Raw genomic sequence first — 24653 nt, forward strand, 5'->3', positions numbered from 1 at the left:
CACGCGTCCCAGCGCTGACCAGGGCGCACGTACACACTGCACACTGTAATGTCTGCACCACCCGCACTCAGCCTTAACGTCACTGCCACGCACTCCTGCTCCACTGTCGTCACCGCACTGGTATCCAGCTCTGCGTGCTGCACATCGTTCCTCACAAACAGTGAGGCACGCGAGGTTCCTGGCGAGTGGGACGGGTCGCCACACACCACCGCCGAGCACTGGGCACTGTCACACGCCGTGAGGCTGTGATAGCCGATGTAACCCGGCAGGCGAATCCCCCCCGAGCCGTCCCTTCCCACACGCACATAGCTCTCTTGTAGAGCCACGACATGGGGCTCGTGCTGCAGCAGAAACGCACTCAACTCCGCCCGACGCGGTCGCAGAGAATTGACGTTCCACTGCAGCACTGTAGGCACCAGTGGCTCTGTGCGGCAGCTCCTAGCCATGGGGGGGCTCGGTGTGTGGCCGCGAGGGCGGCTGCTTGCATCCGCTCTTCCGACCCTGCTTCGACCGCGCCGAGGCTGCCTGGCTGCTGGGCTGTCGCTGAGCTGTCTGCTGCGTCCCGGCGGCATTGCTGCTGCTGCCTGGCTGCTGGCGCATCGTATCGGGAGCGACAGGCGTTGGCTGTGGTTGGGTGGCCGCTCGCAGGGCCGCACGGACGTCAAAGCGAGAAGCAGGCGCCGGGGCTCGTGCTAGTTCTGCACAAACGCGGCGCTCCTCCTGCCAGCGCAGGCAGGAGTGGTCGAGCACGACGTGGGGGCCCCCGCAGTTGGTGCAATAAGGCTTCGCGGCCTTGCACGCTGCCTTCAAGTGGGAACCCCCGCATCGCCAGCACCTCCTCTCGCGATTGCAGCTCGCGGTGGCGTGGTCCAGCCTGCCACACCTGCCGCACTGCAGTGGTCGCGGTCGGCACATTCTCACCGGCCGTCGGAGCTTGTGCAGCGCAACCTCCGCAGGGGGGATGGTCGGCGAAAAGCGCAGGTATACTGCAGTCCCCCTGCGAACAGCTGACTGCACCGGCACGAGCGTTTCGAGGCTGGTGGCAATTGCCTCGGCCGTAATCGCCATGTCGTCGACCACGATGACGCCCGTGCTGCTCGACGACGGCTCTCGCGGGCTTACGTCGATGCCACAGATGGTGGTAATGGCCAGGAGCACCTCCATGGCCTCCTCGGTGCCCGCGTCCGCCGCCACGACGTCACGGCGCGCATTCACCCGCCCGTCCAACACGCCAGGCTGCGCCGTGAGCTGCCCAGCGATTGCGTCGCGCGCCAGCTTCGCGAACGTTGCCCTCGGTTCCTTCGGTCGAAAAAGGACTGTCCCGAGGGCTGTGGGGCATGGGGGAAGCTTTTTCTCCTCGTTGCGAAGCTTTCGTGCCGCTCTCTTACATTTAGAAAGCGACACGACCTCCTGCCAGCCGTCCTGGGTGATTTGGTTACGGCTTCCGCCGCTGGCCGCCTCGGCAGGAGGCCGCGCTGCGCTTGCGTCCTCGCGTGGGCAGCTCTTAGGGCTCGCAGCGCCACCTGCGGATTCCTCACTCGCTCCGCCGGTTCCCGTCTGCTTGCTTTCGCCTCCGACGGTAGCGGGAGGGTCCCGACGGGCGCTGGCCACCTTCTCGCTTCTCCCTTGTGGTGGCCGCAGTGGCCGTCCCTTTCCCCGCGGCTGCCTCCGTGGCTCTCCTCGCAGGGCGTCCGCGTAGTTGCGGGAGGCTCGCTTGCTTCCCCAGGCGAATGTCCCCAGGCCGCGCGCCGATTGCCACCACCGGGCGGGGCTCCTCCGCCGCTGCAGCCGCGAGGAGGGACCGAATGGCCGCCGCTACTGTGGCATCCTCCCCCGTTCCGTCGAACATGGCGCCGCTCGTCGCCTCGCCGTCTCGCCGACTGCCTCGCTGCTGCTCGATGTGGACGGCGTCCAATTCGCCCATGACGACGGCGGCAAGCGCGATGGCCCGCTGGCGAAACGGTCTGCAGCCATGGCCAGAAGCGGCTCTGACCCATGGCGTACAGCCATGCCATCGCCAGAACAGCGACGTTCCCCGCAGTGAAAGCAAGATTGGCCCCGATGAGCACGGCCTGCTTCCGTGAATCCTGCTCGCAAAACCAGCGCCAAGCAGGCTTGCTGCTGCGACGCACCCGATACTCCGCACCGCATGAAAGGCACGATGCTCCAGCAGGTCCCTGGTTCAAGGGCAGCTCCAAGCATGCGCGGTGGATCATCTTGCCAGAGCGCTTGCATGGGCAACGAAACAGACGCTCACCCTCGTCACCGCTTCCGCCGATGCACAGCATGCACAATGGTTGCACGCTGTTCGTCCCCTCTGAAGCAGAGTGGGAAGCCAGGTTGGTGTTGCCACGGTGGCAGCCGGGAGTGTCGTCTTGGCGGCTTCCCGTGTAGGCCACGGCTTTCGGTTCTTCCTCCCTGTCGTAATGGCTCTCGAAGCTGCTGTCCCTAAAATGGCCACCGTTGCGCGACCAGCTGAATAAGGCCAACGCCTCCGGCGGTGACTGCAATGAGGCGTGACCGAACGTCTATCGCGAGACAAGCAGAAGCCAAAAAAAAATATCAAATGATAATGACAACATCCTCGAGGGCTCGTGCGCACCCGCAGTGAATTGGCCTCCGCCTGGATGTTCACACTGGCAAAGAACTATTACTTAAAAATTAAAGCAATTGTCCAAAAAGATTTTTCGGGGACCATTCTCATATATTATGGTACCGTGATTTGCGCATTGATACGACTGGCATAAAATGTAATTGCGGTGGCCTTTTTTTTTACTTTGCTCTCCCTGCAAGCCACCTCCGCGTTTTCTTTGTCTTCATAACAGCCATCCTAGTTCGCCAAACTCCACGTAATTCCATCATATGAATTAGGTTTAAGCGCCAAGCACCACTTCAGAAATAAAAGTATTTTGATAAGACAGATGCGCTGTAACAACTACGCTTTATTTCGCAGTGACGGCGATTATAAAGTTCCTAAAATACAACCAGTGACAATAATACAGAAAAAAAGAAACATGTAAAAGAGCGACGGCAGCGGCGCACTCTAATCGTCAATGTAGTCAAACTCGCAAGCACTCAGATCAATAGAAGTCTTGCTAAAGCATCTTTCCCCTGCCTTGTTAATAACACAGGCCTCAAAAATTTTCGTTTGGCGCTTTTTGCTGCATTTTTTTTTATGTTTTTGCCTGGTCTGTTTTTGGCGCGCAGGCTGCGGTGGTGCATTGGGTCTCTCAATGTAGCGCCAAGTTGCTTACTCTTCCTCTTTTCATTGTCGCGCCATCCTCTAGCAACCGATCATCGAGGCACCTCCCTCTTTCCCCAATGTAGACACGGCCGCACTTCAAGCGAATTTCATAAACCACGTTCTTTCGACACGGTAGAAAACGAGTGCGATGCGATTTTGTACAAACAAGTGGCTTAGGCTCCAAACAGGTGGCTTAGGCTCACTGCTGTTGACCATGCGGCAGATAGCACCGAGTTTATTAGATAAGTGCTCACGGATTGAAACGCGACACTGCGAGCGCGTGGCCGCCGATACATGCAGCACCGCCCGTGGACGCCCGTGGAAGTTAGGTGTGGCATTGTGGTATACCGCGAGAGTGAGAGCGGTTTGCCCGTAGGCTTTCTGCTTCCGGTTGCCAATGAGCGGGACTGTGGTTCCCCGCAGCGACAGCGGGGCGCTGTAAGACTGGAGCGCGTGTGTGCGCCGACGGCAGTCGCCCAGCGGTGCGCGCAGCCAATTTCGCGATATCGTCTGCTCGCGCGCTCTTGTTACGCGTGCCGTTCCGATGCGGCACAGATAATGTGCATGTAAGGCACGGACACGCTTATCTTAATAAAACGAGCGTCTGCACGAAGTAACAGCCAACATTGTTCCATTATATAAACTAAAAAAAGAGGAGATCCGACGAAGTACTAATGCTCCGCACCACACGCGAACGTGCCTGCAAAGGCATCTTTTCCTTTTTTTAGTTACATCCTGGAATAAAGTTTGCTGTTCCTTCGTACAGAAGTTTCTTTTATTCAGATGAGCGTGACTGTGCATTACATGAAAATTATTGTACCGCATTGGAAGGGCACGCGTAACAAGAGGGCACGCACACGATGTCGCGACATCGGCTGCACGCACAGCCGAGCTACTAGCGTCGGCGCAGAAACGCGTTCCAGCGCTTCAGGCTGGCATGCGGGGAACCACAGTCCCGCTCATTGGCAACCGCAAGCAGTAAGCCTACGGTCAACACGCTCTCATCCTCGCGGTATACCACAATGCAACACCTAGCTTCCACGGGCGTCCACGGGCGGCGCTGCATGTACCGGTGGTCATGCGCTCGCAGTGTCGCGTTTCAATCCGTGAGCACTGTACACTGAAAACGTTGAAAGGCTTCAAAGCCAACACGGGCATACGTAAATTTTGGCGTCGCGTCGAAGCCGCCTCTTCTTTTTTTTCCTCACGGAAATGCAGTGACCGTGGGCACAACCTTTGAATGTCCTAAACTGTCATGCCTCCTGTTGCTGGAATCATTGCAGCAGGTCCTTACCTGCTGCAATGATCAGGGTGGAGGTTCCTGTCAACGAACAATTCACAATGCTTCGTGGCACGGTCATTAAGTGTTGAGGAGCCACAATAGTCGAAGACAACGATAAGCGTCTGGGAGCGGACGCGAAGCAGAGCCATTTTGAGTGCGGCAGACGTCATGACCTTGGATATCGCTGCCATAACGCGGCTCCTCCCAGCCGGCCCTCCTGTGTGTGGCCGACCGGGCTCTACCAAATTCAGCGACCAGAAGGCCCCAATTCACATAACAAACACCAATAAAAGCCAAGCGCCCTTCGCCTTTACCACTCGCACTCCTCCTTTTCTCCCTTTCGCGTGTGAGCGTCCGGGCAATTTATTTCACGCGCCGCGGAGCGCAGCCGCGGTGGAGAGGAAGCAGACGACGCAGGCGACGCGCCTCCATTGCCATAGCAACGCGGCGCATGCGCAGAGAGCAGTGGGGGTGAGATCAAGTGCGAAACAAACTGTTCGCATGGCGACGCAGTGAAACATCCCCCTCGCGAGGGGCACGATCAAATGCAGAGCATTTCCGGGGGCGCACGACGTTAAGTAGTTTGCGTTAAGTTAATGTTGTTTCACTTGTTTCACGAGCGCTCTCTCGTCAGCAGTAATTTGAATGAGTCAAGGATATAAGGCGCGTTCGTAGCCTCCCATTCTGTGTCGGCTTTGTGGCGCAGTGGGTAGAGCACCATGTTGCGTTCCCCCCGCAGGGTCGAGGAATCGAAACCAGGCGCCAGATAGTATTTCTTTTATATAGTGTAGGGGGAGGGGTGCGGACTACGACTACGGACGACTACGGACGCCAACGCGGGTGACATCGTGAGTTACTGAAATGCTCTGAATTTAAAACTACACGCACACCGGCACGCTCCGCATTCTTCTTGATGCGGTGCGGAATGGTATGCAAGTATAGCAAAATGGTGGTGGTGGTGATTTATTAAGAAAACAGGGAAGAGAAAAGAACTGGGGATATTGTTGAACTCAATCTGGGAGTTCACCCTCATACAACCCAGTCCAGGAAAGGGAAGGGGAGTTTCAAAGGATAGGAAGAGAGAAAGAAGAAAGAAGGAAGAGAGTGGGGCACAGTCTATGTCGCGTTCATCTCGTCCGAGGCTCGACGGCTACAAACGCTGCACACGTCCTGTCATAACCAGGAAGTGTAGGAGGTGCTGGAAGACCTCCCGTCGTAAGGCGTCCGATCCTGTGGGGAACATTAAGTCTTCCAGCTTGTGGCTTGGTGCACCGAGTCGCTGGAGTGCGGCCCGGAGTTCCTCCCTCCTGGTGTCGTGCTGGTGGCAAGAGCACAGTAAGTGCTCGAGCGTCTCGCGCTCTGGGCAGTCGGCGCAGGTGGGGAACGCCCGGCGGCCCTGGTAGTGCAGGCCGGCTCCCACGTTGCGAAAATTAAGCCGTAGCCGAAGCAGGAGCAACCGGGCGTATCTGCTGATGCGTCCGGGCAGGACCGGTAGGACCTGACCACTGACCACTTGAGCATCTAGATGCAGGGCCTCCACCACTCGGGCCAGGATAGTCCTTGCAGCGTCGAGTGACACCACATCCCGAGAAGCTGGTACCCCTGCCTGGCGAGCAGCACTCTTGGCCAGGGCGTCTGCAACCTCGTTTCCCATGATGCCCACGTGCTATGGTAGCCAGTGAAGTTGCAGTGGACACCCCTGGTCCTCCACTGCATGAAGCTTGGCCGCCAGCGACCGCTCTACGTAGGCGCTGGAGCTGGCTGGCTGGTCGGATGCTCTTAGACGGAGGAGGGCAGACCGGGAGTCAGTTAGGATGGTGGGCCCCGGACCTGGGTCCCCTGCTCTAGAAGAAGATCCGCGGCCAAGTGGAGTCCACCCAGCTCTGCGTAGGTGGATGAGGCCGGGAACGGAAGGCTGCACACCTGGCTGGTGCCAAGTTCCAGGGCCATGCAGGCAGCTCCAGCTCTGCCCGTCGACTGTTGCACGGAGCCATCCGTGTACACCTGCAAAAGTCCGGCAGCGTCGTCCTGCAGCAGGGCGGCCACCTCTTGGTGGATGGCCTGGGGAGGAGTGGACCTCATGCTACGGACCCCCGGCAATGTGGTGGCGATGCGTAGAGCCTGCCCCGTGCCTGGTGGTGTTGGCTCCAGGCGGGGCCGATGCAGCAGCGCGCTATGGCTCTCGTAGGTACTGAGCAGCATGCCCATGAGAGAGTTGGGCCGGCTGCGGCAGCGCTGGAGGAGTGCCGCTCCGTCCGGTGTGCCCTGCAGGCGGTGGATGTGGTGGAGCCCCACCTGGAGGGCCCGCATCTGGATAGGCCAGGAGCCTGCCTCCGTGTACGTCGCCGCCACCGGGGATGTGGCGGGATGAACTGGTCAACTGGTGGGATAGCCGCTCTGCCAAAGCCACTCTGCCAAGGAAATGGCGGAGGCCAGCAGAGGGTGCCGGTTGGTGACATCAGGCTGGAGCAAGGCACGGAAGACTCTCCAGGCTTTGGATGGATCCCTTCGCGAGTTCATGGAGGAGTAGAGCGACTCCCAGCTCTGCCTCCACCGCTGCTTGGCTCTCCTTCTGCACTGCGCATCCACCTGCCGGTGCACCGTCCAGTCTTCTGGACGCCTGCTCCGGATAGCCCGCCGTTGCAGCTGGTTGCGCCTGGCCCGGAGTCTCAGGAGCTCTAGGTCCGGCAGTGCCGTGCAGAGGGGCACCTCCCCCCGTACCGTGGCCCTGTTGGCGCTCCGCATGACAGCTGCCAGGAAATGAGCCTCTGGGTCCTCCAGACACTTTGCCATCTCCTTGCTCTAGTTGTTTCAGTTGGTGACGGCGTAAACCCTGGTGCCTGCTCGCCAGCGGTCGCTACTAGAGGTGACGAGGATGGGGCAGTGGTCCGAGCCCCAGGTGCTCGTGGCGGTTTCCCAGGTGTATGCAGACCGCTGGGACATCAGTGTAACGTCAATATGGGACAGCTGAACCGTGCCAGAGGGACCACGGTGGGTGAAGGTGGGGCTGCTCGTGTTGGCCACGAGCATACCGCAGGCTGTGGCAGAACCTAGCAGCTCTAGTCCCCTGCGGGTGGTGTGGGGGCTTCCCCAGGCCGTGTTGTGCGTGTTAAAATCTCCGTACACGACAACGTCCGGGGCGAGGTGGGCCCGCAGCCGCCCCAGTGCTATGGCATCCCAGCACAGCGTTGGATGGACGTAGAGACAGGCCATAGTGGTGTCCATGGACCCCATGCGCACCGTGACGGCGGCGAATTCCATGGGGCCATCCACGACCGAGGCCAGGTCCACTGGAGCACAGTTGAGCACGGCCCTCACGTAGACAGCTAGCTGCCTGGGTCTTGCCTGGTGGGTGGCTGGCGTCTTGGCACGGATGGCTGGTGCCGGAGCGCAGGGTGCAGCTGGTTGCACTGGCGTGGCACACGTACCCCGGCAGGCGCAGGGAGCTGCCACAGACGTTGGTCTCCTGCAGCGCCAGCACGTCGTAGTGCTCCCGCAGCAGCTGCTCTGCCAGTTCTGCATGGCGCGGCCCCAGGTGGTTACAGTTCCACTGCAAGATGCGTGGCCGCTGGCCTGTCCTGCACGGTCTGTTAGCCATGCTTGGGGGCGGGGGGGCTCAGCTGTTCCAGGGCGGCAGTGGCCGCCTGGCGTGTGGTGTCATCAGCCCAACAAACAACTAACATCTCAGCGACGTCCCAACCAGATCCGAACGTCTATGTCCCAGCAGTATCTCTATTGGACGTCCGTACAACGTGCAATATTTTTATGAAAATTTTGGATGTTGAGATAACGTTGCTGGTACCCTAATGTCGGACGTTCTTTCAACTATGCTTAAGACGTACTCTCGATGTTGCTGGTGCTTCATTTGTGGACAGTATTTAGAGATATTTTGCTGACGTTGTTCAGATGTTGCTGGTATGTCCGTTTTTTACTTCCTACATGTCTATCGCTGTTACATTTATTTTAGCTATATTTGCTATTCTTTATTTTCAAACTCTCCGCAGGCGTACTGTTTTGAAGTTACCGACGGGTTTTGTATATGTGATCTTCTATGTAGAACGTATACGGCATCACATATCTTTCTGGCGTGTAATATTCGTATCGCATCGTTTGGGGTGGGTTATAGACTGGTAGTGGTTTTAGATGCTGCGAGTGACTGCCTCCTTGCTCACCACGCGGCATTTTGTGTTTTTTTCTTGCATCATTTTCTGATGCATACATCCGTTAGCAACCACATCCCACCGCGGCCGCTAACGTAGACGCTCAAGAATCCGTCGCACCAGAGAAAGCACAAGCATACAGGAACGAGTCAGTGGTGCGATTGTGTCTTCTCGTTGCCATCGTCATAATGCTTTGCAATTGCGTCGTTGTCTTTCTTCAGTTTGTTATATTGCCACAATACCAAAGACAACGCAGTTGTCATCAAGGAAAACAATTTTATTGGAGCGAACTTGTGCTCCCCTAACAACTCAAAATGAACACACAGGCGGTGAAGCAGCAGTCAGCAAAGTGACGTGCGCAAGCGAGCGTCGGCGAGTAGAATGCCGCTGCATCTGGTCTGCGGGAACTTATCACTCGGCGCGAGGGTTTCTCGAATAGTCGAATTGTATCCGGAACACTGTAAATCAACGAAGATTATTCTAGGCTGGTGACGCTAGTTCGAAACGCTCTCCCTATCAGAAGAGATAACACGTACAGCGTGAAAATAAAGAATGGAACACGGGCTTCACTTGGCCCACGGATAACACAGATAACATATCCAGGCGCAGCCGGTCCGCAAAAACAAAACATCAACAAACATGCAACCAAACCCAAAACGTGGTTCGTGGCATTACCCCCCTCTAAGAGGGCACCGGCCCGATGCTAAAATAAAAGGCAGTCCGATTAAACCACAAATAAACAAAAAAGGTCTGTTATCTTGCGTACAAAGGTTGTGAGCGAACCACGTGGACGACTTCGGGCCGCTTACGTCGTCTTGATCTTCCGGAATCACCGTCGGGGATCACATCGTAGGTAAGTTGGCCAACACGTTGTAGATTCCGGTAGGGTCCGAAATACCGTCGGAGAAGCTTTTCACTGAGTCCACGTCGCCGGATCAGAGTCCAAATAACCACACGATCCCCTTGTCGGAACTCGGCGTCTCGGCGTTGGAGGTTGTAGCGTCCGGCATCCACCAGCTGCTGGTCCGTTGTGCGAACTCGAGCGAGCTGGCGGGCCTCCTCCGCACGTTGAAGGTATCTTTGGACATCGGCGTGCCGGTCGTCGTCTTCTAAGTGCGGAGGCATGGCGTCAGGCATCGTAGTCATCCGTCTTCCGTAGACAAGCTCGAACGGTGTCATCTGCGTAGTTTCCTGGATAGCCGTGTTGTACGCAAACGTGACATACGGAAGGACTTCTTCCCATGTCTTGTGTTTAACGTCGACGTAAATAGACAGCGTATCCGCGATCGTCTTGTACGGGCGTTCCGTTAGTCTGTTCGTTCGGGGGTATTACGCCGTCGTTCTTCGGTGATACTTGTTGCTGTAGATGAAGATTCCATGCATAAGCTTCGCAGTGAAGGCCGTTTCGCGGTCCGTGATTCGGATTTCAGAGGCTCCATGTCGCAGCACAACTTCGTTTATGAAAAACTTGGCGACTTTTTGTGGAGTTCCCCTCGGAAGAGCGGCGGTCTCTGCGTAGCGCGTCATGTAGTCTGTTGCAACGACAATCCACTTGTTCTTGGATGGTGACGTAGGGAACGGGCCTAGAAGGTCCATTCCAATCTGTTGGAAGGCCCTCGATGGCACGGCGATCGGCTGCAGAAGTCCGCCGGGTGTCGTCGGTGGCGTTTTTCGTCGCTGGCAGTCACGGCAGCTCCGGACGTAGTGGGTGACGTCGGATGTAAGGCGGGGCCAGTGGTACTTCGTCTTGACTTTTTCAATGGTGCGAGCTGTACCGAGATATCTGGAAGAGGGGTCGTCGTGGCATGCTTCCAAAATTTCGTCATGACGGCCTGCGGGGATGACAAGAAGACAATTCGTTCTTGTTCCGGGGCTGAAATTCTTCACGAGGACGGAGTTTTTCAGGCTGAATGCTGGTAAGTTCCGTTTGAACGCCCTAGGCACGGCGACATTGCGTCCTTCGAGGTAGTCGATCATGACGCGTAAGTCGTGGTCGGTACGCTGTTCGGCGGCCAGATCACTCTCCGTAACGACTCCGAAGAACGCGCTGTCTTCATCAGAGTATTGCAGTGGTGGGTCGACGGGGGCGGGGGACAGGCAGTCGGCGTCGGAGTGTTTCCTGCCGGATTTATAGACGATTTTAATGTCGAACTCTTGCAGGCGCAAGCTCCATCGCCCAAGACGGCCCAAACTGGCGAGCCACGACAGCGAATGGTGGTCTCTCACAACCTTAAACGGTCGCCCATACGCGTATGGGCGAAATTTTGAAATGGACCATATAATTGGAAGGCACTCTTTCTCAGAGGCTATGTACTTTTTCTCCTCCTTGTACAGACCACGGCTTGCATAGGTGATTACTTTTTCGCAACCGCTCTGCTTTTGCACGAGGACGGCAACCAAGCCTATAGAGAGTTTTAGCTGACCGTCTTTCACGGTCCGCTCCGCTCCGATAGCGAGCGTGAGTGCCATTGCGCATGCGTGGCGCGCTCGGCCGCGAACGGCATTGGCTCCGGTTGCGCTGAGCGTGCCGCCGATACCGGAGCGGACCGTCGAAAACGGTAAGCTAAAACTCTCTTATATCACTGGCGTCCGTGTGCATTTCCGTTTCGGCGTTTTCGTAATGCGCGAGCACGGGAGGGCTTTGCAGGCATTGTTGCAGCTCGCAGAATGCTTTTTCTTGGGCGTTTTCCCAGCTGAAAGCGGTTTTATCTTTCGTCAAGTGCTCGAGTGGCTCTGCAATGCGTGCGATGTTTGCGACGAAGCGCCAGTAGTATGCGCACAGTCGGAGAAATCTTCGGACGCCCTTCTTGCCTCTCGGTCTTGGGAAGTTCGGTATGGCTAAAGTTTTCCCCGGGTTAGGCAGAACTACCGCGGCGTTGACAATATGGCCCAAAAACTTTTGTTCCTCGTACGCGAAGCGGCACCGTTCAGGCTTCAGGATTAGTCCCGGCGAGCGAATAGCCTCGAATACAGTCTCCAAACTTGTAAGGTGTTCTTCGAAAGTTCGTGCGAATACCGCGACGTCGTCGAGGTATACGAGACAGGTGTGCCACTTCAGGCTAGCTAGCACGGTGTCCATGACTCTTTGAACCGCTGGTGGTGCTGTGCACAGCGCGAACGGCATCACCTTGAACTTGTAAAGACCGTCCAGTGTTATGAATGCAGTCTTCTCTCGGTCTCCCTCGTTCACTTCTACTTGCCAGTAGTTTGTCTTTAGACCCATCGATGAGAAGTACTTCGCGTGGCAGAGGTGGTCGAGGGCGTCGTCGATTCGGGGCAGGGGGTACACGTCCTTTTTGGTGATTTTGTTCAGTAGCCGTTAGTGAAGGCAAAACCTTAATGTGCCGTCTTTTTTCTTTACGAGTACGACCGGCGCAGCTCAGGGCCTTTTCGAAGGCATTATAATGTCGTCGCTGAGCATGTCTTCCACTTGTGTCCGAATGGCTTCCCGCTCGTGTGAAGACACGGTCGTCCCTAACTTTCTTCAACCTAGACGCAAATTGTTCGCTCATGACTGAGCAGACAGCTCTCGTGTCTATGAGGGCGACTACTTCAAAGCCGTCGATGGACAGCTGAACGTCGGACGCCGCCTTCTTCGAGTTCCGGGTGCGTCGTGGCGTCGTATCTCGGCTTGTTCGTGTTGACGGTCGGGCACTGTGCGTTGTGGTCTTCGTCGTATTCTCATCGGCAGGTTCGGTCATGTCGGGTACGCGTCGCGCCGTTTGTTTTGCTGTCTTTGTGTTCGGGAGTCACGTCAGGGTTAGATCCGGTCATCGGGGTCGGGGCATGTGGTGAATCATGGTCTTCAGCGAGTCGCGGCGTCGTTGGAGGGTTTTCATTTTTCCGCCGTTGTGCTCGTCGGGAAAAGTTTGAGCAGTTCCTCCCTCACCACTGCGCGGATGGCGTCACGTAGTGTGTGGGAGTTAATAGCACCGCCACCAATCGTCTCCGAAACCAGCGCATTGATCGGGCGGTCGTACTGCCTCGATCGAAGTTCAAGCGTGTTCTCCAACGCGGCGGCCTCAAACGCAAATTCGGAGACAGTCTTCTTGGGGTGGCGGACAAGGCATGCGAAGAGCTCTTGCTTAACCCCTCGCATCAGGAACCTTAGTTTCTTTTATTTGCTCATTTCTGGGTCCGCATGGCGAAAAAGTCGCTTCAGATACTCAACGAACACGAGTACGCTTTCATTGGGATGATGCGTGCCTGTCTGCAGCAGCTCCTCGGCCCGTTCCTTGCGTATAGAGTCGTGAACGTTTTCGAGAGCTCGGTCTTTAATAACTCACAGGCTGTCAGCGTACGTTCGTGGTTATCAAACCAAATCCGTGCAGAGTCTTCAAGGTAGAAAAGCACTTGCTTGAGTGTTTCGTTGTCATCCCATCGGTTAAACGTTCGGACCCTCTCGAGCTGCTCCAGCCATTCCTCAGGATCTTCCGCAGGACACCCATGAAATGATGCTGGTTCCCGGGGTTGCTGCAGAACTACAGGAGGGCTCGATGCGTTGGTCACCGTGGATGCGTTGTTGATGGCACCGGTCGTGAATTCTTTTGCCTTCAATTTATCTGGCAGTATTCCAAACTCCGGCTTTAGGCCTTCCTGTCGGCGGCTGGCACGAGTTGGGCTTGCTTGATGACTGTAAGAGGGTTTACGGTGCATGTACCCCGCACGTCTACCAGATGTCACTGTGCCAAAGACCACGCAGTTGTCTTCAAAGAAAACAAGCTTATTGGAGCGAACTTGTGCTTTCCTAAGAACTCAAGGAATACACAGGCGGCGAAGGAGCAGTCACTAAAGTGACGTGCGCAAGCGAGCGTCGGCGAGTCGAATGCCGCGGCATCTGCTCTGCATGAACTTATCACTCGGTGTGAGGGTTTCTCGAATAGTCGAATTACATGCAGAACACTGTAGATCAACGAAGATTATTCTAGGCTGGTGACGCTAGTTCGAAACGCTCTCCCTATAAGAAGAGATAACACGTGCGGTATAAAAAGAAAGAATGGAACACGGGCTTCACTTGACCCACGGATAACACAGATAACATTGCCCGGTGCAGCCGGTCGGCAAAAACAAAATATAAACAAACAAACCCAAAACATGACTCGTGGCAATATGACTAAGAGGCTTGGCCGATCTTCGTTGTAAGAGCTACATATGCGCAATTAGAATAAGCGTATTTTTTCTCCTCTTTAATGAGAATGCTCAAATTACTCCTGAAAGCCTCTAGCGCGCGATTGTGGGCCCTCACTAGCGTTTTCAGGATCGTTTTTCGTTTACAGTTTTCTTATTCTCTGATATTTTTTTCTTGCTCGCGCTTGTCGGAACAAAATATTCGCTATTATCGTAAACGTGCTTGGCTACTAATGTAATTAGCATGCTTTTATTACTCCTGTAGACCTCAATGCGTGCCTCTAACGCACGTTTCTGGGTCGAAGGGCATAACAAATTCACTGTTCACAAATTTTGTTTGCTAGAGCTAAAGATCGGCCATACTGCAGGGAATACGCGTTTGGCTTGCATTCCGTACATACCCCGTCAGAATCACAGAACTAAATTTTCCCAATTTCGGAATTAATTTTGCTCTGTTTGCGCTGTCAGCCGTTTTGAGTCTCGAAGGCACTGATGTCCGACGCCGTACTTTCGCGCAATAGGGCCTTTATCATTTCGCAATAAAATGTTAAGTGTTCACCGTGTGCGGAGTTATGATACCCATAGAGCACATAAGTATGTGAGGAGCTAACATACGGAAATGTAATTTTCTGATTTTTTTGTGTTTTTAATAAATTTGTGTTGTATTATTCTATAAACAGGTTTTCATAGTGCTCCCCAGAATGCCAAACACATCCGTTTATTGTTATTCTTGATCATATTGCCGCGAACCATGCATTGTGTTTATTTGTGTTTTGCTTTTACCGCCCGGCTGCGCCGGTGTTACTCTGTGCCAAGGGAAGCGCCTGTTCCACTCTTTCTTTTTGTGCCGCATGTGTTATCTGTTCTGATAGGGAGAGCATTCCGATCTAACCTGAACAGCCCAGAATAATCTTCTTGGATCTACAATGTTCTAGATGTGAATCGACGGTTCGAGAACCACGCGCGCCGAAAGATAAAAGCCTGCAGAGCAGAAGCCGGGGTATTCGACTCGCCGTAGCTCGCATGCGTACGTCACTTTGTTGACTGCTGCTTCGCCACCTCTCTATTTTTTGAGTTGTTAGGGGAGCAGAAGTTCGCTCCAATAAACGTGTTTTCCTCGAAGACAACTGCGTCGTCTGTGGCTTCGTGACACCTGGTAGAGGTGCGGGGTACATGAACCCTACACCCTCGTCAAGCCGACAAGCAAGTCCCACTAGTGCCAGCCGCCGACAACAAGGTCTTCAGCCGCAGTTTGGACTGCTTCCGGATAAAGTGAAGAAAGAAGACGTCGGGACCACCACCATGATCAACGCAGGCACCATGACCATCGCTCCCAGTCCTGCCCCCGGCCGCGGCGGCCGCTTTTCTGATGGAGGCGAAAAGCAAAAACGCCCGTGTGTACGAGATTTCGGCGCACGTTAAAGATCACCAGGTGGTCAACATTAATCCGGAGCCCTCCACTACGGCGCGCCTCATCGCCTGCGTTGCGTCGGCGCGTTAAACCACACAATCAATCAATCAATCCCAGTCCTGCCCTCGTGGTTCAGCAAACCAGGGAGGTCCCATCATTTCATGGGTCACCTTCGGAGGAACATGAAGACTGGTTGGAGCAAGTCGAGCGGGTCAGACTGTTCAATCGATGGGACGACGCGGAGACACTGAGGCAAGTGTTCTTCTACCTCGAAGACTCAGCACGGATCTGGTTCGAAAACCGTGAGAGCTCCCTAGAGTGTTGGAACGATTTCCGAACGCAATTTTTGACGACGTTCATCACGGTTGTGCGAAAAGAGCGGGCCGAAGTCTTGCTGCAGACGCGCACACAACACCCTAACGAAAGTGTTGTTGTGTTCGTCGAAAGGATGAAGAGGCTTTTCAGGCGTGCTGACCCGTGCATGGCGGAAGAAAATAAGTTACGCTTCTTAATGCGCGGTGTGAAGGAGGAATTGTTTGCTGGACTTGTCCGCAACCCACCCAAAACCGTCGCCGAATTTGTGACCGAAGCGAGCACAGTTGAGAAGGCTCTTGAAATGCGTACTAAGCAGTATGACCGCAACTTTGTTGGCACAGCCAATGTGAACTATGTCGACAGCATGCCGATTCCGGCAGACAGCCTACGTGAGACTATCCGCGCAATAGTGAGGGAGGAGGTGCGGAAACTTCTCCCCACGCCGCCGCAGCCGCAACTCCCTTTTCTTACCGATGTGATTAGGGAAGAAGTGCAGCAAGCGCTGGGAACCTCAACGACGTCAGAAGCACCCCGCGAGCCGCAAGCCATGTCCTACGCGGCTGCTGTTCGCCGACCTCGCCCAACTGCGCCCTACCGTCACGAAACTCCGTACCGTCGCCCCCTGTCGCCGGCCCGACCACTTGCGGTGCAACCCCCCGCCCCGAGGAAGACCGAGGTGTGGCGAACGCCCGATAATCGACCGCTGTGCTACCACTGCGGAGAAGCCGACCACATCTACCGTCGCTGCCTCAACAAGAGGCTCGGCTTGCGAGGCTTCTCCGTCGACGCACCGCGCCCCCGACCCGGCCAGTGCCCTGCTGAGATCGAATACTACCTGTCCAACACCAACTGAGGACCAGCCCCATTCAACCGTTCTACCCGTACCAGTCACCAAACCGCCGCAGCACTGCTGACTTCTCAAGTGGAATGTCCCCCAGCCCACGCGGGGGAAACTAAAAGCAGCAACTTGTGGAGGTAAAGTTGCAGGACCACGGAAAAATGAAAACCCTCCAAGGACGCAGCGACTCGCTGAAGACCGTGATTCACGACATGCCCTCAGCCGGACGACCCCATCTAACCCTGACGTGACTTCCGAACACGACGCCAGCAAAACGGTGCGACGCGTACCCGGCACGACCGAACCTGCCGCTGAGAATACGACGAAGACGACGACGCATAGTGCCCGACCGTCAACACGTACAAGCAGAGATACTACGCCACGACGCACCCGGAAATCGAGGAAGGCGGCGTCCGACGTTCAGCTGTCCATCGACGGCTTTGATGTGGTCGCTCTCATTGACACGGGAGCCGGCTACTCAGTAATGAGCGGGCCATTTGCGTCTAAGCTGAAGAAAGTTATGACCAGATGGGACGGCCCGCACATACGCACAGCAGGAGGCCACCTCGTGACGCCAAGTGGAACGTGCACATGGCGCGTCAGCATGGACGACACAACGTACCCTGCGGCGTTCGTTGTTCTGCCTAACTGCTCCCGCGACGTAATTCTTGGAATGAATTTTTTGATGAACAACGGTGCAATAATCGATCTGCAGACCAAGTCACTAAGTTTTCCCCCCATCGCTCTATTACGCCGGAACCGAACCCCGAACGTCGTGCTGCTGTAAGGATTGCCGATGATCATGTCACCCTGCCACCCCGCGCAAGCTTGATGATCGCAGTCTACTGTGAAGAGGCTGCTCCTAACGTCGACGCTAACGTAGACAGTGATCAAAGGTTGCTTCTCGACCGTGGTGTCTGTGTCGCAAGAGGCATTGCGCGATTCAGAGAACACCAATCCCATGTTTTGGTTACTAATTTCACCGAGGAGTACCAGCATTTAAACAAGGGCGCGGCAATTGCATTCCTCGAAGAAACGCAAGGAGCAAGTGATGTGATCGCGGTCGCCGACTTTGAACGCACACCTGTAGAAACCTTCAAGCTCCCGCAGCCCTTCGACGTGAATCCAGCGCTACCGCAAGAACAACGGAACAAATTATTGGCTTTGCTGCGTCGCTATAGCGAATGTTTTTCGTCGAGCGAAAACTACGTCAGACACCTCTAGCGAAGCACCGAATAATAACCGAAGAGGGAGCCCGACCTACCCGACAGTCTCCGTACCACGTCTCTTCACACGAGCGCGAAGCCATCCGGACTCAAGTCGACGACATGCTCAACGACGATTATACAGCCATCGAAAAGTCCGTGGGCTGCTCCGGTCGTACTCGTGAAGAAAAAAAAGATGGCACACTGAGGTTCTACGTTGACTACCGGCGATTGAACAAGATCACCAAAAAGGACGTGTACCCCCTGCCACGAATCGACGACGCCCTCGACCACCTCTGCCACGCGAAGTACTTCTCATCGATGTATCTGAAGACAGGCTACTGGCAAATTGAAGTGGACGAGAGAGCTCGAGAGAAGACTGCATTCATAACCCCGGACGGCCTATACGAGTTCAAGGTGATGCCGTTTGGGCTATGCACGGCACCAGCAACGTTTCAAAGAGTCATGGACACTGTGCTACCTGGCCTGAAGTGGCACACCGGCCTGGTATACCTCGACGACGTTGTGGTATTCGCCCGGACTTTCGACGAACACCTTGCAAGGTTGGAGTCTGTACTCGAGGCCATTCGCACGTCGGGGTTAACGCTGAAGCCCGAAAAGTGCCGTTTCGCGTCCGAGGAGCTCAAGTTTCTGGGCCACGTTGTCAACGCCACAGGAGTACTACCAGACCCGGCAAAAACTTCAGCCATTGCCAACTTCCCAAGGCCGAAAGACAAGAAGGGCGTGCGAAGATTTCTTGGACTGTGCGCATACTACCGGCGCTTCGTCGCAAACTTCGCACGCAGTGCAGGGCCACTCACATGCCTGACATACAGATAGCACCCCTTTTAGCTGGGAAAACGACCAAGAAAAAGCATTCTGCCAGCTGCAAAAACGCCTGAAAAGCCCGCCCGTGCTCCGTCATTTCGACGAAAACGCCGAGACGGAAATGCACACGGACGCCAGTGATACAGGCTTGGGTGCCGTCCTCGTCCAAAAAAAGAAAGCGGTTGCGAAAAGGTGATCGCCTATGCCAGCCGTGGTCTGTCGAAGGAGGAGAAAAACTACTCTGCCTCTGAGAAAGAGTGCCTGGCAAATATATGGGCGATTTCAAAATTTCTCCCATACGTGTATGGAAGACCATTAAAGGTTGTGACAGACCACCACGCGCTGTGTTGGCTCGCCAATTTGAAGGACCCCTCTGGCCGTCTTGGGCGGTGGAGCTTGCGCCTGCAGGAGTTCGACGTTACAGTCGGCTTTAAATCCGGCAGGAAACACTGCGACGCCGACTGCCTGTCACGCGCCCCCGTCGACCCACCACCACAAGGCTCTGATGAAGACAGCGCGTTCTTCGGAATCGTGACGGAGACCGACCTAGCCGCCCAGCAGCGTGCCGACCTTGACTTACGCATCATAATCGACTACCTCGAGGGATGCAACGTCGCCGTTCCTAGGACCTTCAAACGCAGCTGATCAGCATTCAGCCTGAGAAACTCCGTCCTCGTGAAGGAGAATTTCAGCATCGGAACAAGAACGAATTACTTTTTCGTCATCCCCGCAGACCTTCGTGACGAAATTTTGGAAGCGTGCCACGACGACCTGTCTTCCGGACATCTCGGCACAGCCCGTACAATTGGAAAAATCAAGGCGAAGTACTACTGGCCCCGCCTTACATCCGACGTCACCCACTACGTCCGGAGCTGCCGTGACTGTCAGCGACGAAAAACGCCACCGACGAGACCCGCCAGACTTCTGCAGCCGATCGCCGTCCCATCGAGGCCCTTCCAACAGATTGGAATGGACCTACTGGGCCCGTTCTCTACGTCACGATCTGAGAACAAGTGGATTGTCGTAGCAACAGACTACATGACGCGCTACGCGGAGACCGCCGCTCTTCCGAGGGGGACTGCACAAGAAGTCGCCAAGTTTTTCATCAGACACGTTGTGCTGCGACATGGAGCCCCTGAAGTCCTCATCACGGACCGCGGAACGGCCTTTACTGCGGAGCTCATGCAAGGAATCTTACTCTACAGCAACACGGCTCACCCAAGAACGACGGCGTACCACCCCCAAACGAACGGACTAACGGAACGTTTGAACAAGACGATTGCGGATATGCTGTCCACGTACGTCGACGTTGAACATAATACCTGGGACGAAGTGCTCCCGTATGTCACGTTTGCGTACAATACGGCTATCCAAGAAACCACGCAGATGACAGCGTTCGAGCTCGTCTACGGAAGACGACCGACTACAATGCTTGACGCCATGCTGCCGCACGTAGAAGACGACGACCTGAATGCCGACGTCCAAGGATGCCTTCAGCGTGCGGAGGAGGCCCGCCAGCTCGCTCGAGTTCGTATACCGGACCAGCAGCTGGTGGATGCCGGCCGCTACAACCTCCGACGCTGAGCCCCCGAGTACCACCCAGGGGATCGTGTGTAGGTTTGGACTCCCATCCGACGACGCGGACTGAGTGAGAAACTTCTGCGACGGCATTTCGGACGGTACAAGGTTCTACGACGTGTTGGCCAACTTACCTACGAAGTGATCCCCGATGGTGACTCCGGCACATCACGACGACACACGCGGCCCGAGGTCGTGCACGTGGTTTGCTTAAAACCTTTCTACGGACGATGACGAACTTTTATTTTTATTTGTTCGGACTGTCGCTTATGTTAGCATCGGGTCGCTGCACTCTTAGAGGGGGGGTAAGGCCGTGAACCATGCATTGTGTTTATTTGTGTTTTGCTTTTACCGCCCGGCTGCGCCGGTGTTATCTCTGTGCCAAGGGAAGCGCCTGTTCCACTCTTTCTTTTTGCGCCGCATGTGTTATCTGTTCTGATAGGGAGAGCATCCCGATCTAACGTGAACAGCCCAGAATTATCTTCTTGGATCTACAACCACGCGCGCCAAAAGATAAAAAGCCTGCAGAGCAGAAGCCGGGGTATTCGACTCGCCGTAGCTCGCATGCGTACGTCACTTTGTTGACTGCTGCTTCACCGCCTCTGTATTATTTGAGTTGTTAGGGGAGCACAAGTTCGCTCCAATAAACGTGTTTTCCTCGAAGACAACTGCGTCGTCTGTGGCTTCGTGACACAGACGACGCAAGACGACGTAAGTACTATCACCTTGTCCCAAGGTGATAGTACTTACGTTTTTTTATATGCATTTTATTGGGGTATACGTAAACGTGTGTTAGAAATTTGCCTAAGGCTTTGACTGCACAAAGTTTACGAAAAAGGGCTCTGTGATGCAGCATGCAAAGCTTGTTCAATAGTTCTAATGACGGATATGCATAACGCTGTTTATGGCCTTAATTCGGGTAAGACCCCCGTGCTGCCTCAGGTAATATTGGTAATTGTTTTTTGGTTGGATTCTGTCGCCACGAAAAGAATTGCGTCCAAATGGCCGTTGGAACGTCCAGCTGGCCGTCGGCCGTTGGAATGTGGGATTCCAAAGCTTTTTTCACGTCTCTGCAGCAATTCTTGACTGCAGGAACCAAGGATTCATTGTACATCAAAGTGGTCCGCTGAATTTACACCGTGTGTGGTGAGCGAATTATTTCACATTTAAAGGGAGACAAAAGCAGTTGCACTTACCTTCATGAGCATTCTAGAATGTACAATCATGGAGGATGAAGAAATTGTGTGGCGAGAGCACAGCTTTAAAAAAATTCCGCCATCTTCACGAAGTGAATGATGATGAGAGGGGCGAAGCAAAAATGCTTATAGGTAAAACCGTGAAACATTCGCCCGCACATCAATAAAGACTCCACACGTCAAGCTTTCCATCGCTCCGTTGACAAGCCCGTCGACAACGTGGATGTTTGCGCTGGTTATGTAGGGGTTGTTTTGGACGATGAGAATCTCCATGGGTAAGTCGGCGAATTCGGTGTGTGACGTTTTAGCCACCTTGGCCGTCGTTTTCTGCAGAGCGTCTTGTGTCGTGCACCCCCGGTACGTGTCTTGCGCTCGGCGGCGACGAACGACAACCTCCTCTTCCTCTTCTCCTTGTTAGGTAGCAACGAACGTGTTGAACGTTTTGTCCTCTTCAGCCAATCTTTGGTTGGCCAATCTTTAGGGGGATCCTGCCACAATCACCATTAATGTGCCGTGCCGTATACAGCAGCAACGAGGGACGGGACAGAGCCCGAGCAAGAGGAGCTTCGTCCCTAAAAATATATAACTCTCGGCTACTTCTACTAGATCATAAACGTTGTATGATGATAATAAATATTTGCCTAGTAAGTTGCAAAAGTTTTTTATGCGTTTGCTACATTTATTTTTGGCATGCGTGCGTGTCGTGTGGTGTCTTAAAGACTTCAACGCAATGACGGGGTATATTTGAAGGAACAAATATTTTAAAAAGAAGGCTGCTATAAGCCCACGTGACAATGAACTGATTAGAAACAATAACTTTCCAATAGAAATTGTGTATCTGCAACTTGGGGGGTTTTGTCCCAAGCGTTGCAATGTAGGTACTACTTGAAACATTAGTATATCGACTAGTTTGTCGCATCCTCTGCATAAAGGAGCTTGTAATATAATTGGCCGGTCCTCCTGAGCGGGCCACAGCTTTTTGCTTCTTTATAAGAGCTCGGCAGCAAAGCCAGGCATTGGTATAGATATGAAGGGATCAATGTATCAATTAAAAAAAAAAAACAATGATGTGCTGTTGTGTGAGGCGTATGTTCTTGTACATTTGCTTTTCTGGGACTGTACACCTTCCTAGGAGTATGGTCTTCTGGAACTCTATACTGGAAGTTCGCAAAGATAGGCTTCTCTACAACACGATCCAATTACTTCAGCCTATACAATTACTTAAACCCTGTATAATGATATTATCATGTTGTATTTTAACTCTATATTCGATGTAAACGAGTTTGCGGGGCTGAAGCACCCACAGTTTTTTAAAATAAATCTGCACTCATCCGCACCAATAAGCGCGTCCTACTGGTGACATCACATCCTCCTCGCAGAATTGATGAAGCCAGCTGTGACGACGACATGGTCACTACGGGGCGCCACGCTTTTATGTGAATATACCTTTGACTGTAACGTAAGTGTATTCGCTGTAACGTAAGTGTACGGCAGTGTCACGTGCCATCCTGGTTTCAATTCATTGATATCTGGCGAAAGGTACTCTAATGTTGAAAGTGCACCAGAACTTCCGCCAGTGTGGCCCAGGGAACCGACGTATCAACCAGGCCTCGGGAGGACAGAAAGTAACATTCCTGTTTGAAGTAAATATCAACGTTTCGAAGATTGGGTATCATGAAACCAAATATCAAATCAGTGGGAGGCAACAATGGGATAACATGAACCGGCCCAGTGGGTTACGGGCATTCTTTTTAGAAACCTAGTGAGAAAATACGCTTTCACTAATAACGAAACTGAGGCTGTGTAAGTTGAAGTTCAGAATTCGGTTCGCAGAAATGATCTTAAAACTTTTTTATTGCTGTTTCAGGTAAAACCTTAAAAAGATGACACAAAAAATCCGACACAGCAGACAGGGAACTTATCGGTAAAGGTACGAAGGTTATCCATCTTGTCCAGGTGTTTTTGTCGCAGCCCGGTATCAATAACCTGTGCTTTGTGTTCTCATGTTCACATCAGAACAGAAGTCGTTCAAGTTCTTTTAAGGTCATTCAAGGTCATTCAAGTTCTTTTTATTTCTTCTCTGCAACCACCAAAACCAGCGACAGCAGCCTCGTCAACGTTGTATTCACTACTTACTGAAATGGAAATGCCGCACAAATCACGGTAATGCTCAACAAAGGATGCCCGTGACCTGTTGTCATCACGCACAAGCTTGTCTCCATGAGTCATTTCTGCTGCTTGGTTACGCGCATGCCGCACGTGTTCCATTCCAAAATCACTCTACTCTCATGCAAACGCTGACGCTCGGCCATGCAGGTATCCATTACGTCCACCAGGCACATGCCGCGGTGCCTTGGTGGCTAATGCATTGCACAGGTAAGCACAAGGACGCCGGTTGAATCTCAAATAGGGGGGCAGATTTTTTAAGAGACGAAATACGGGAAGCAATGTGTTCCGAGGTTTTGACGCCCGTTGAAGGACCCCATGTAGGCTACATCACTCGTTCCCAACGAGGAGCGTGCCTGCGAACCCCCTGTGGGCTTGAAAACGTGGCGGAGGACCCCAGGGTATACGTGTCACCCCGTCGAACAATTTGCTCTTTCGTCTTAAGTCACCCATACACGTATTTCTACACCCGCATGCTTGGCGCCTGGTTTCCTAGGACAAGTTCGGCGCACGAAAAAAGCCGACTTCAAAACAAATCCTACGCTGAGAAGTCCAACCCACGTGTCTTGCAGCCGAGCCACCCTTTTAGCGTTTGAGGCAAGGTTTGGAAAAAAAAGGAGAACAGGTGCAGTCTCTCAGAGGGACTTAATTTATTTATTTATTTATTTATTTATTGATGATACCCTCAGGGTACATTAAAGTACATTGCAGAGGTGAGGGGCAAGATACAATAAATATGTACAAAAGGTATACTAGGAAGCAGATGCAACATTAAAAAAATCGACAGCAAGAGAGAAAATAAATAAGAAATAGAGAAGTGCATGATACATGAAACAATTAAACCAGGTTTGACAATGCATTTTTGAATAGTATGGGGTCGGTTATGCTTGTTAGGGTGGCTGGTAGACAATTCCACTCATTGCTGGTACTGGGAAAAAAGGACTGTCGATACGCTGATGTGTTACAGCAAGGCACGTTGACCTTTTGTGAATGATCGCGTCGAGATGATATGAGTCGCGCAGGTTCAATGCAAAGGGAACGCAAAGAAGGATTGTGAAAGAATATTTTGTGGAAGAGGAGAATTCGAGACTGCTTCCGGCGGGTAGCAAGCAATGGAAGATGTAAAGTCACCTTCATGACAGTTACGCTAGCTGTACGATGATAGTTAGCCAAGATGAAACGCGCTGAATGGTTTTTTATGGCTTCGACTGCGTGTGTTAGTGTAGCATGGCCTGGATCCCATATTGCAGATGCGTATTCTAACTGTGGGCGAACGTACATGGTGTACAGCAGTAATTTTCTT

The sequence above is a fragment of the Haemaphysalis longicornis genome, unplaced genomic scaffold (genome assembly GCF_048455015.1).
Source record: "Haemaphysalis longicornis isolate Haplotype H1 unplaced genomic scaffold, Haemaphysalis longicornis Haplotype H1 scaffold_1, whole genome shotgun sequence".
NCBI classification, from domain to species: Eukaryota; Metazoa; Arthropoda; class Arachnida; order Ixodida; family Ixodidae; genus Haemaphysalis; species Haemaphysalis longicornis.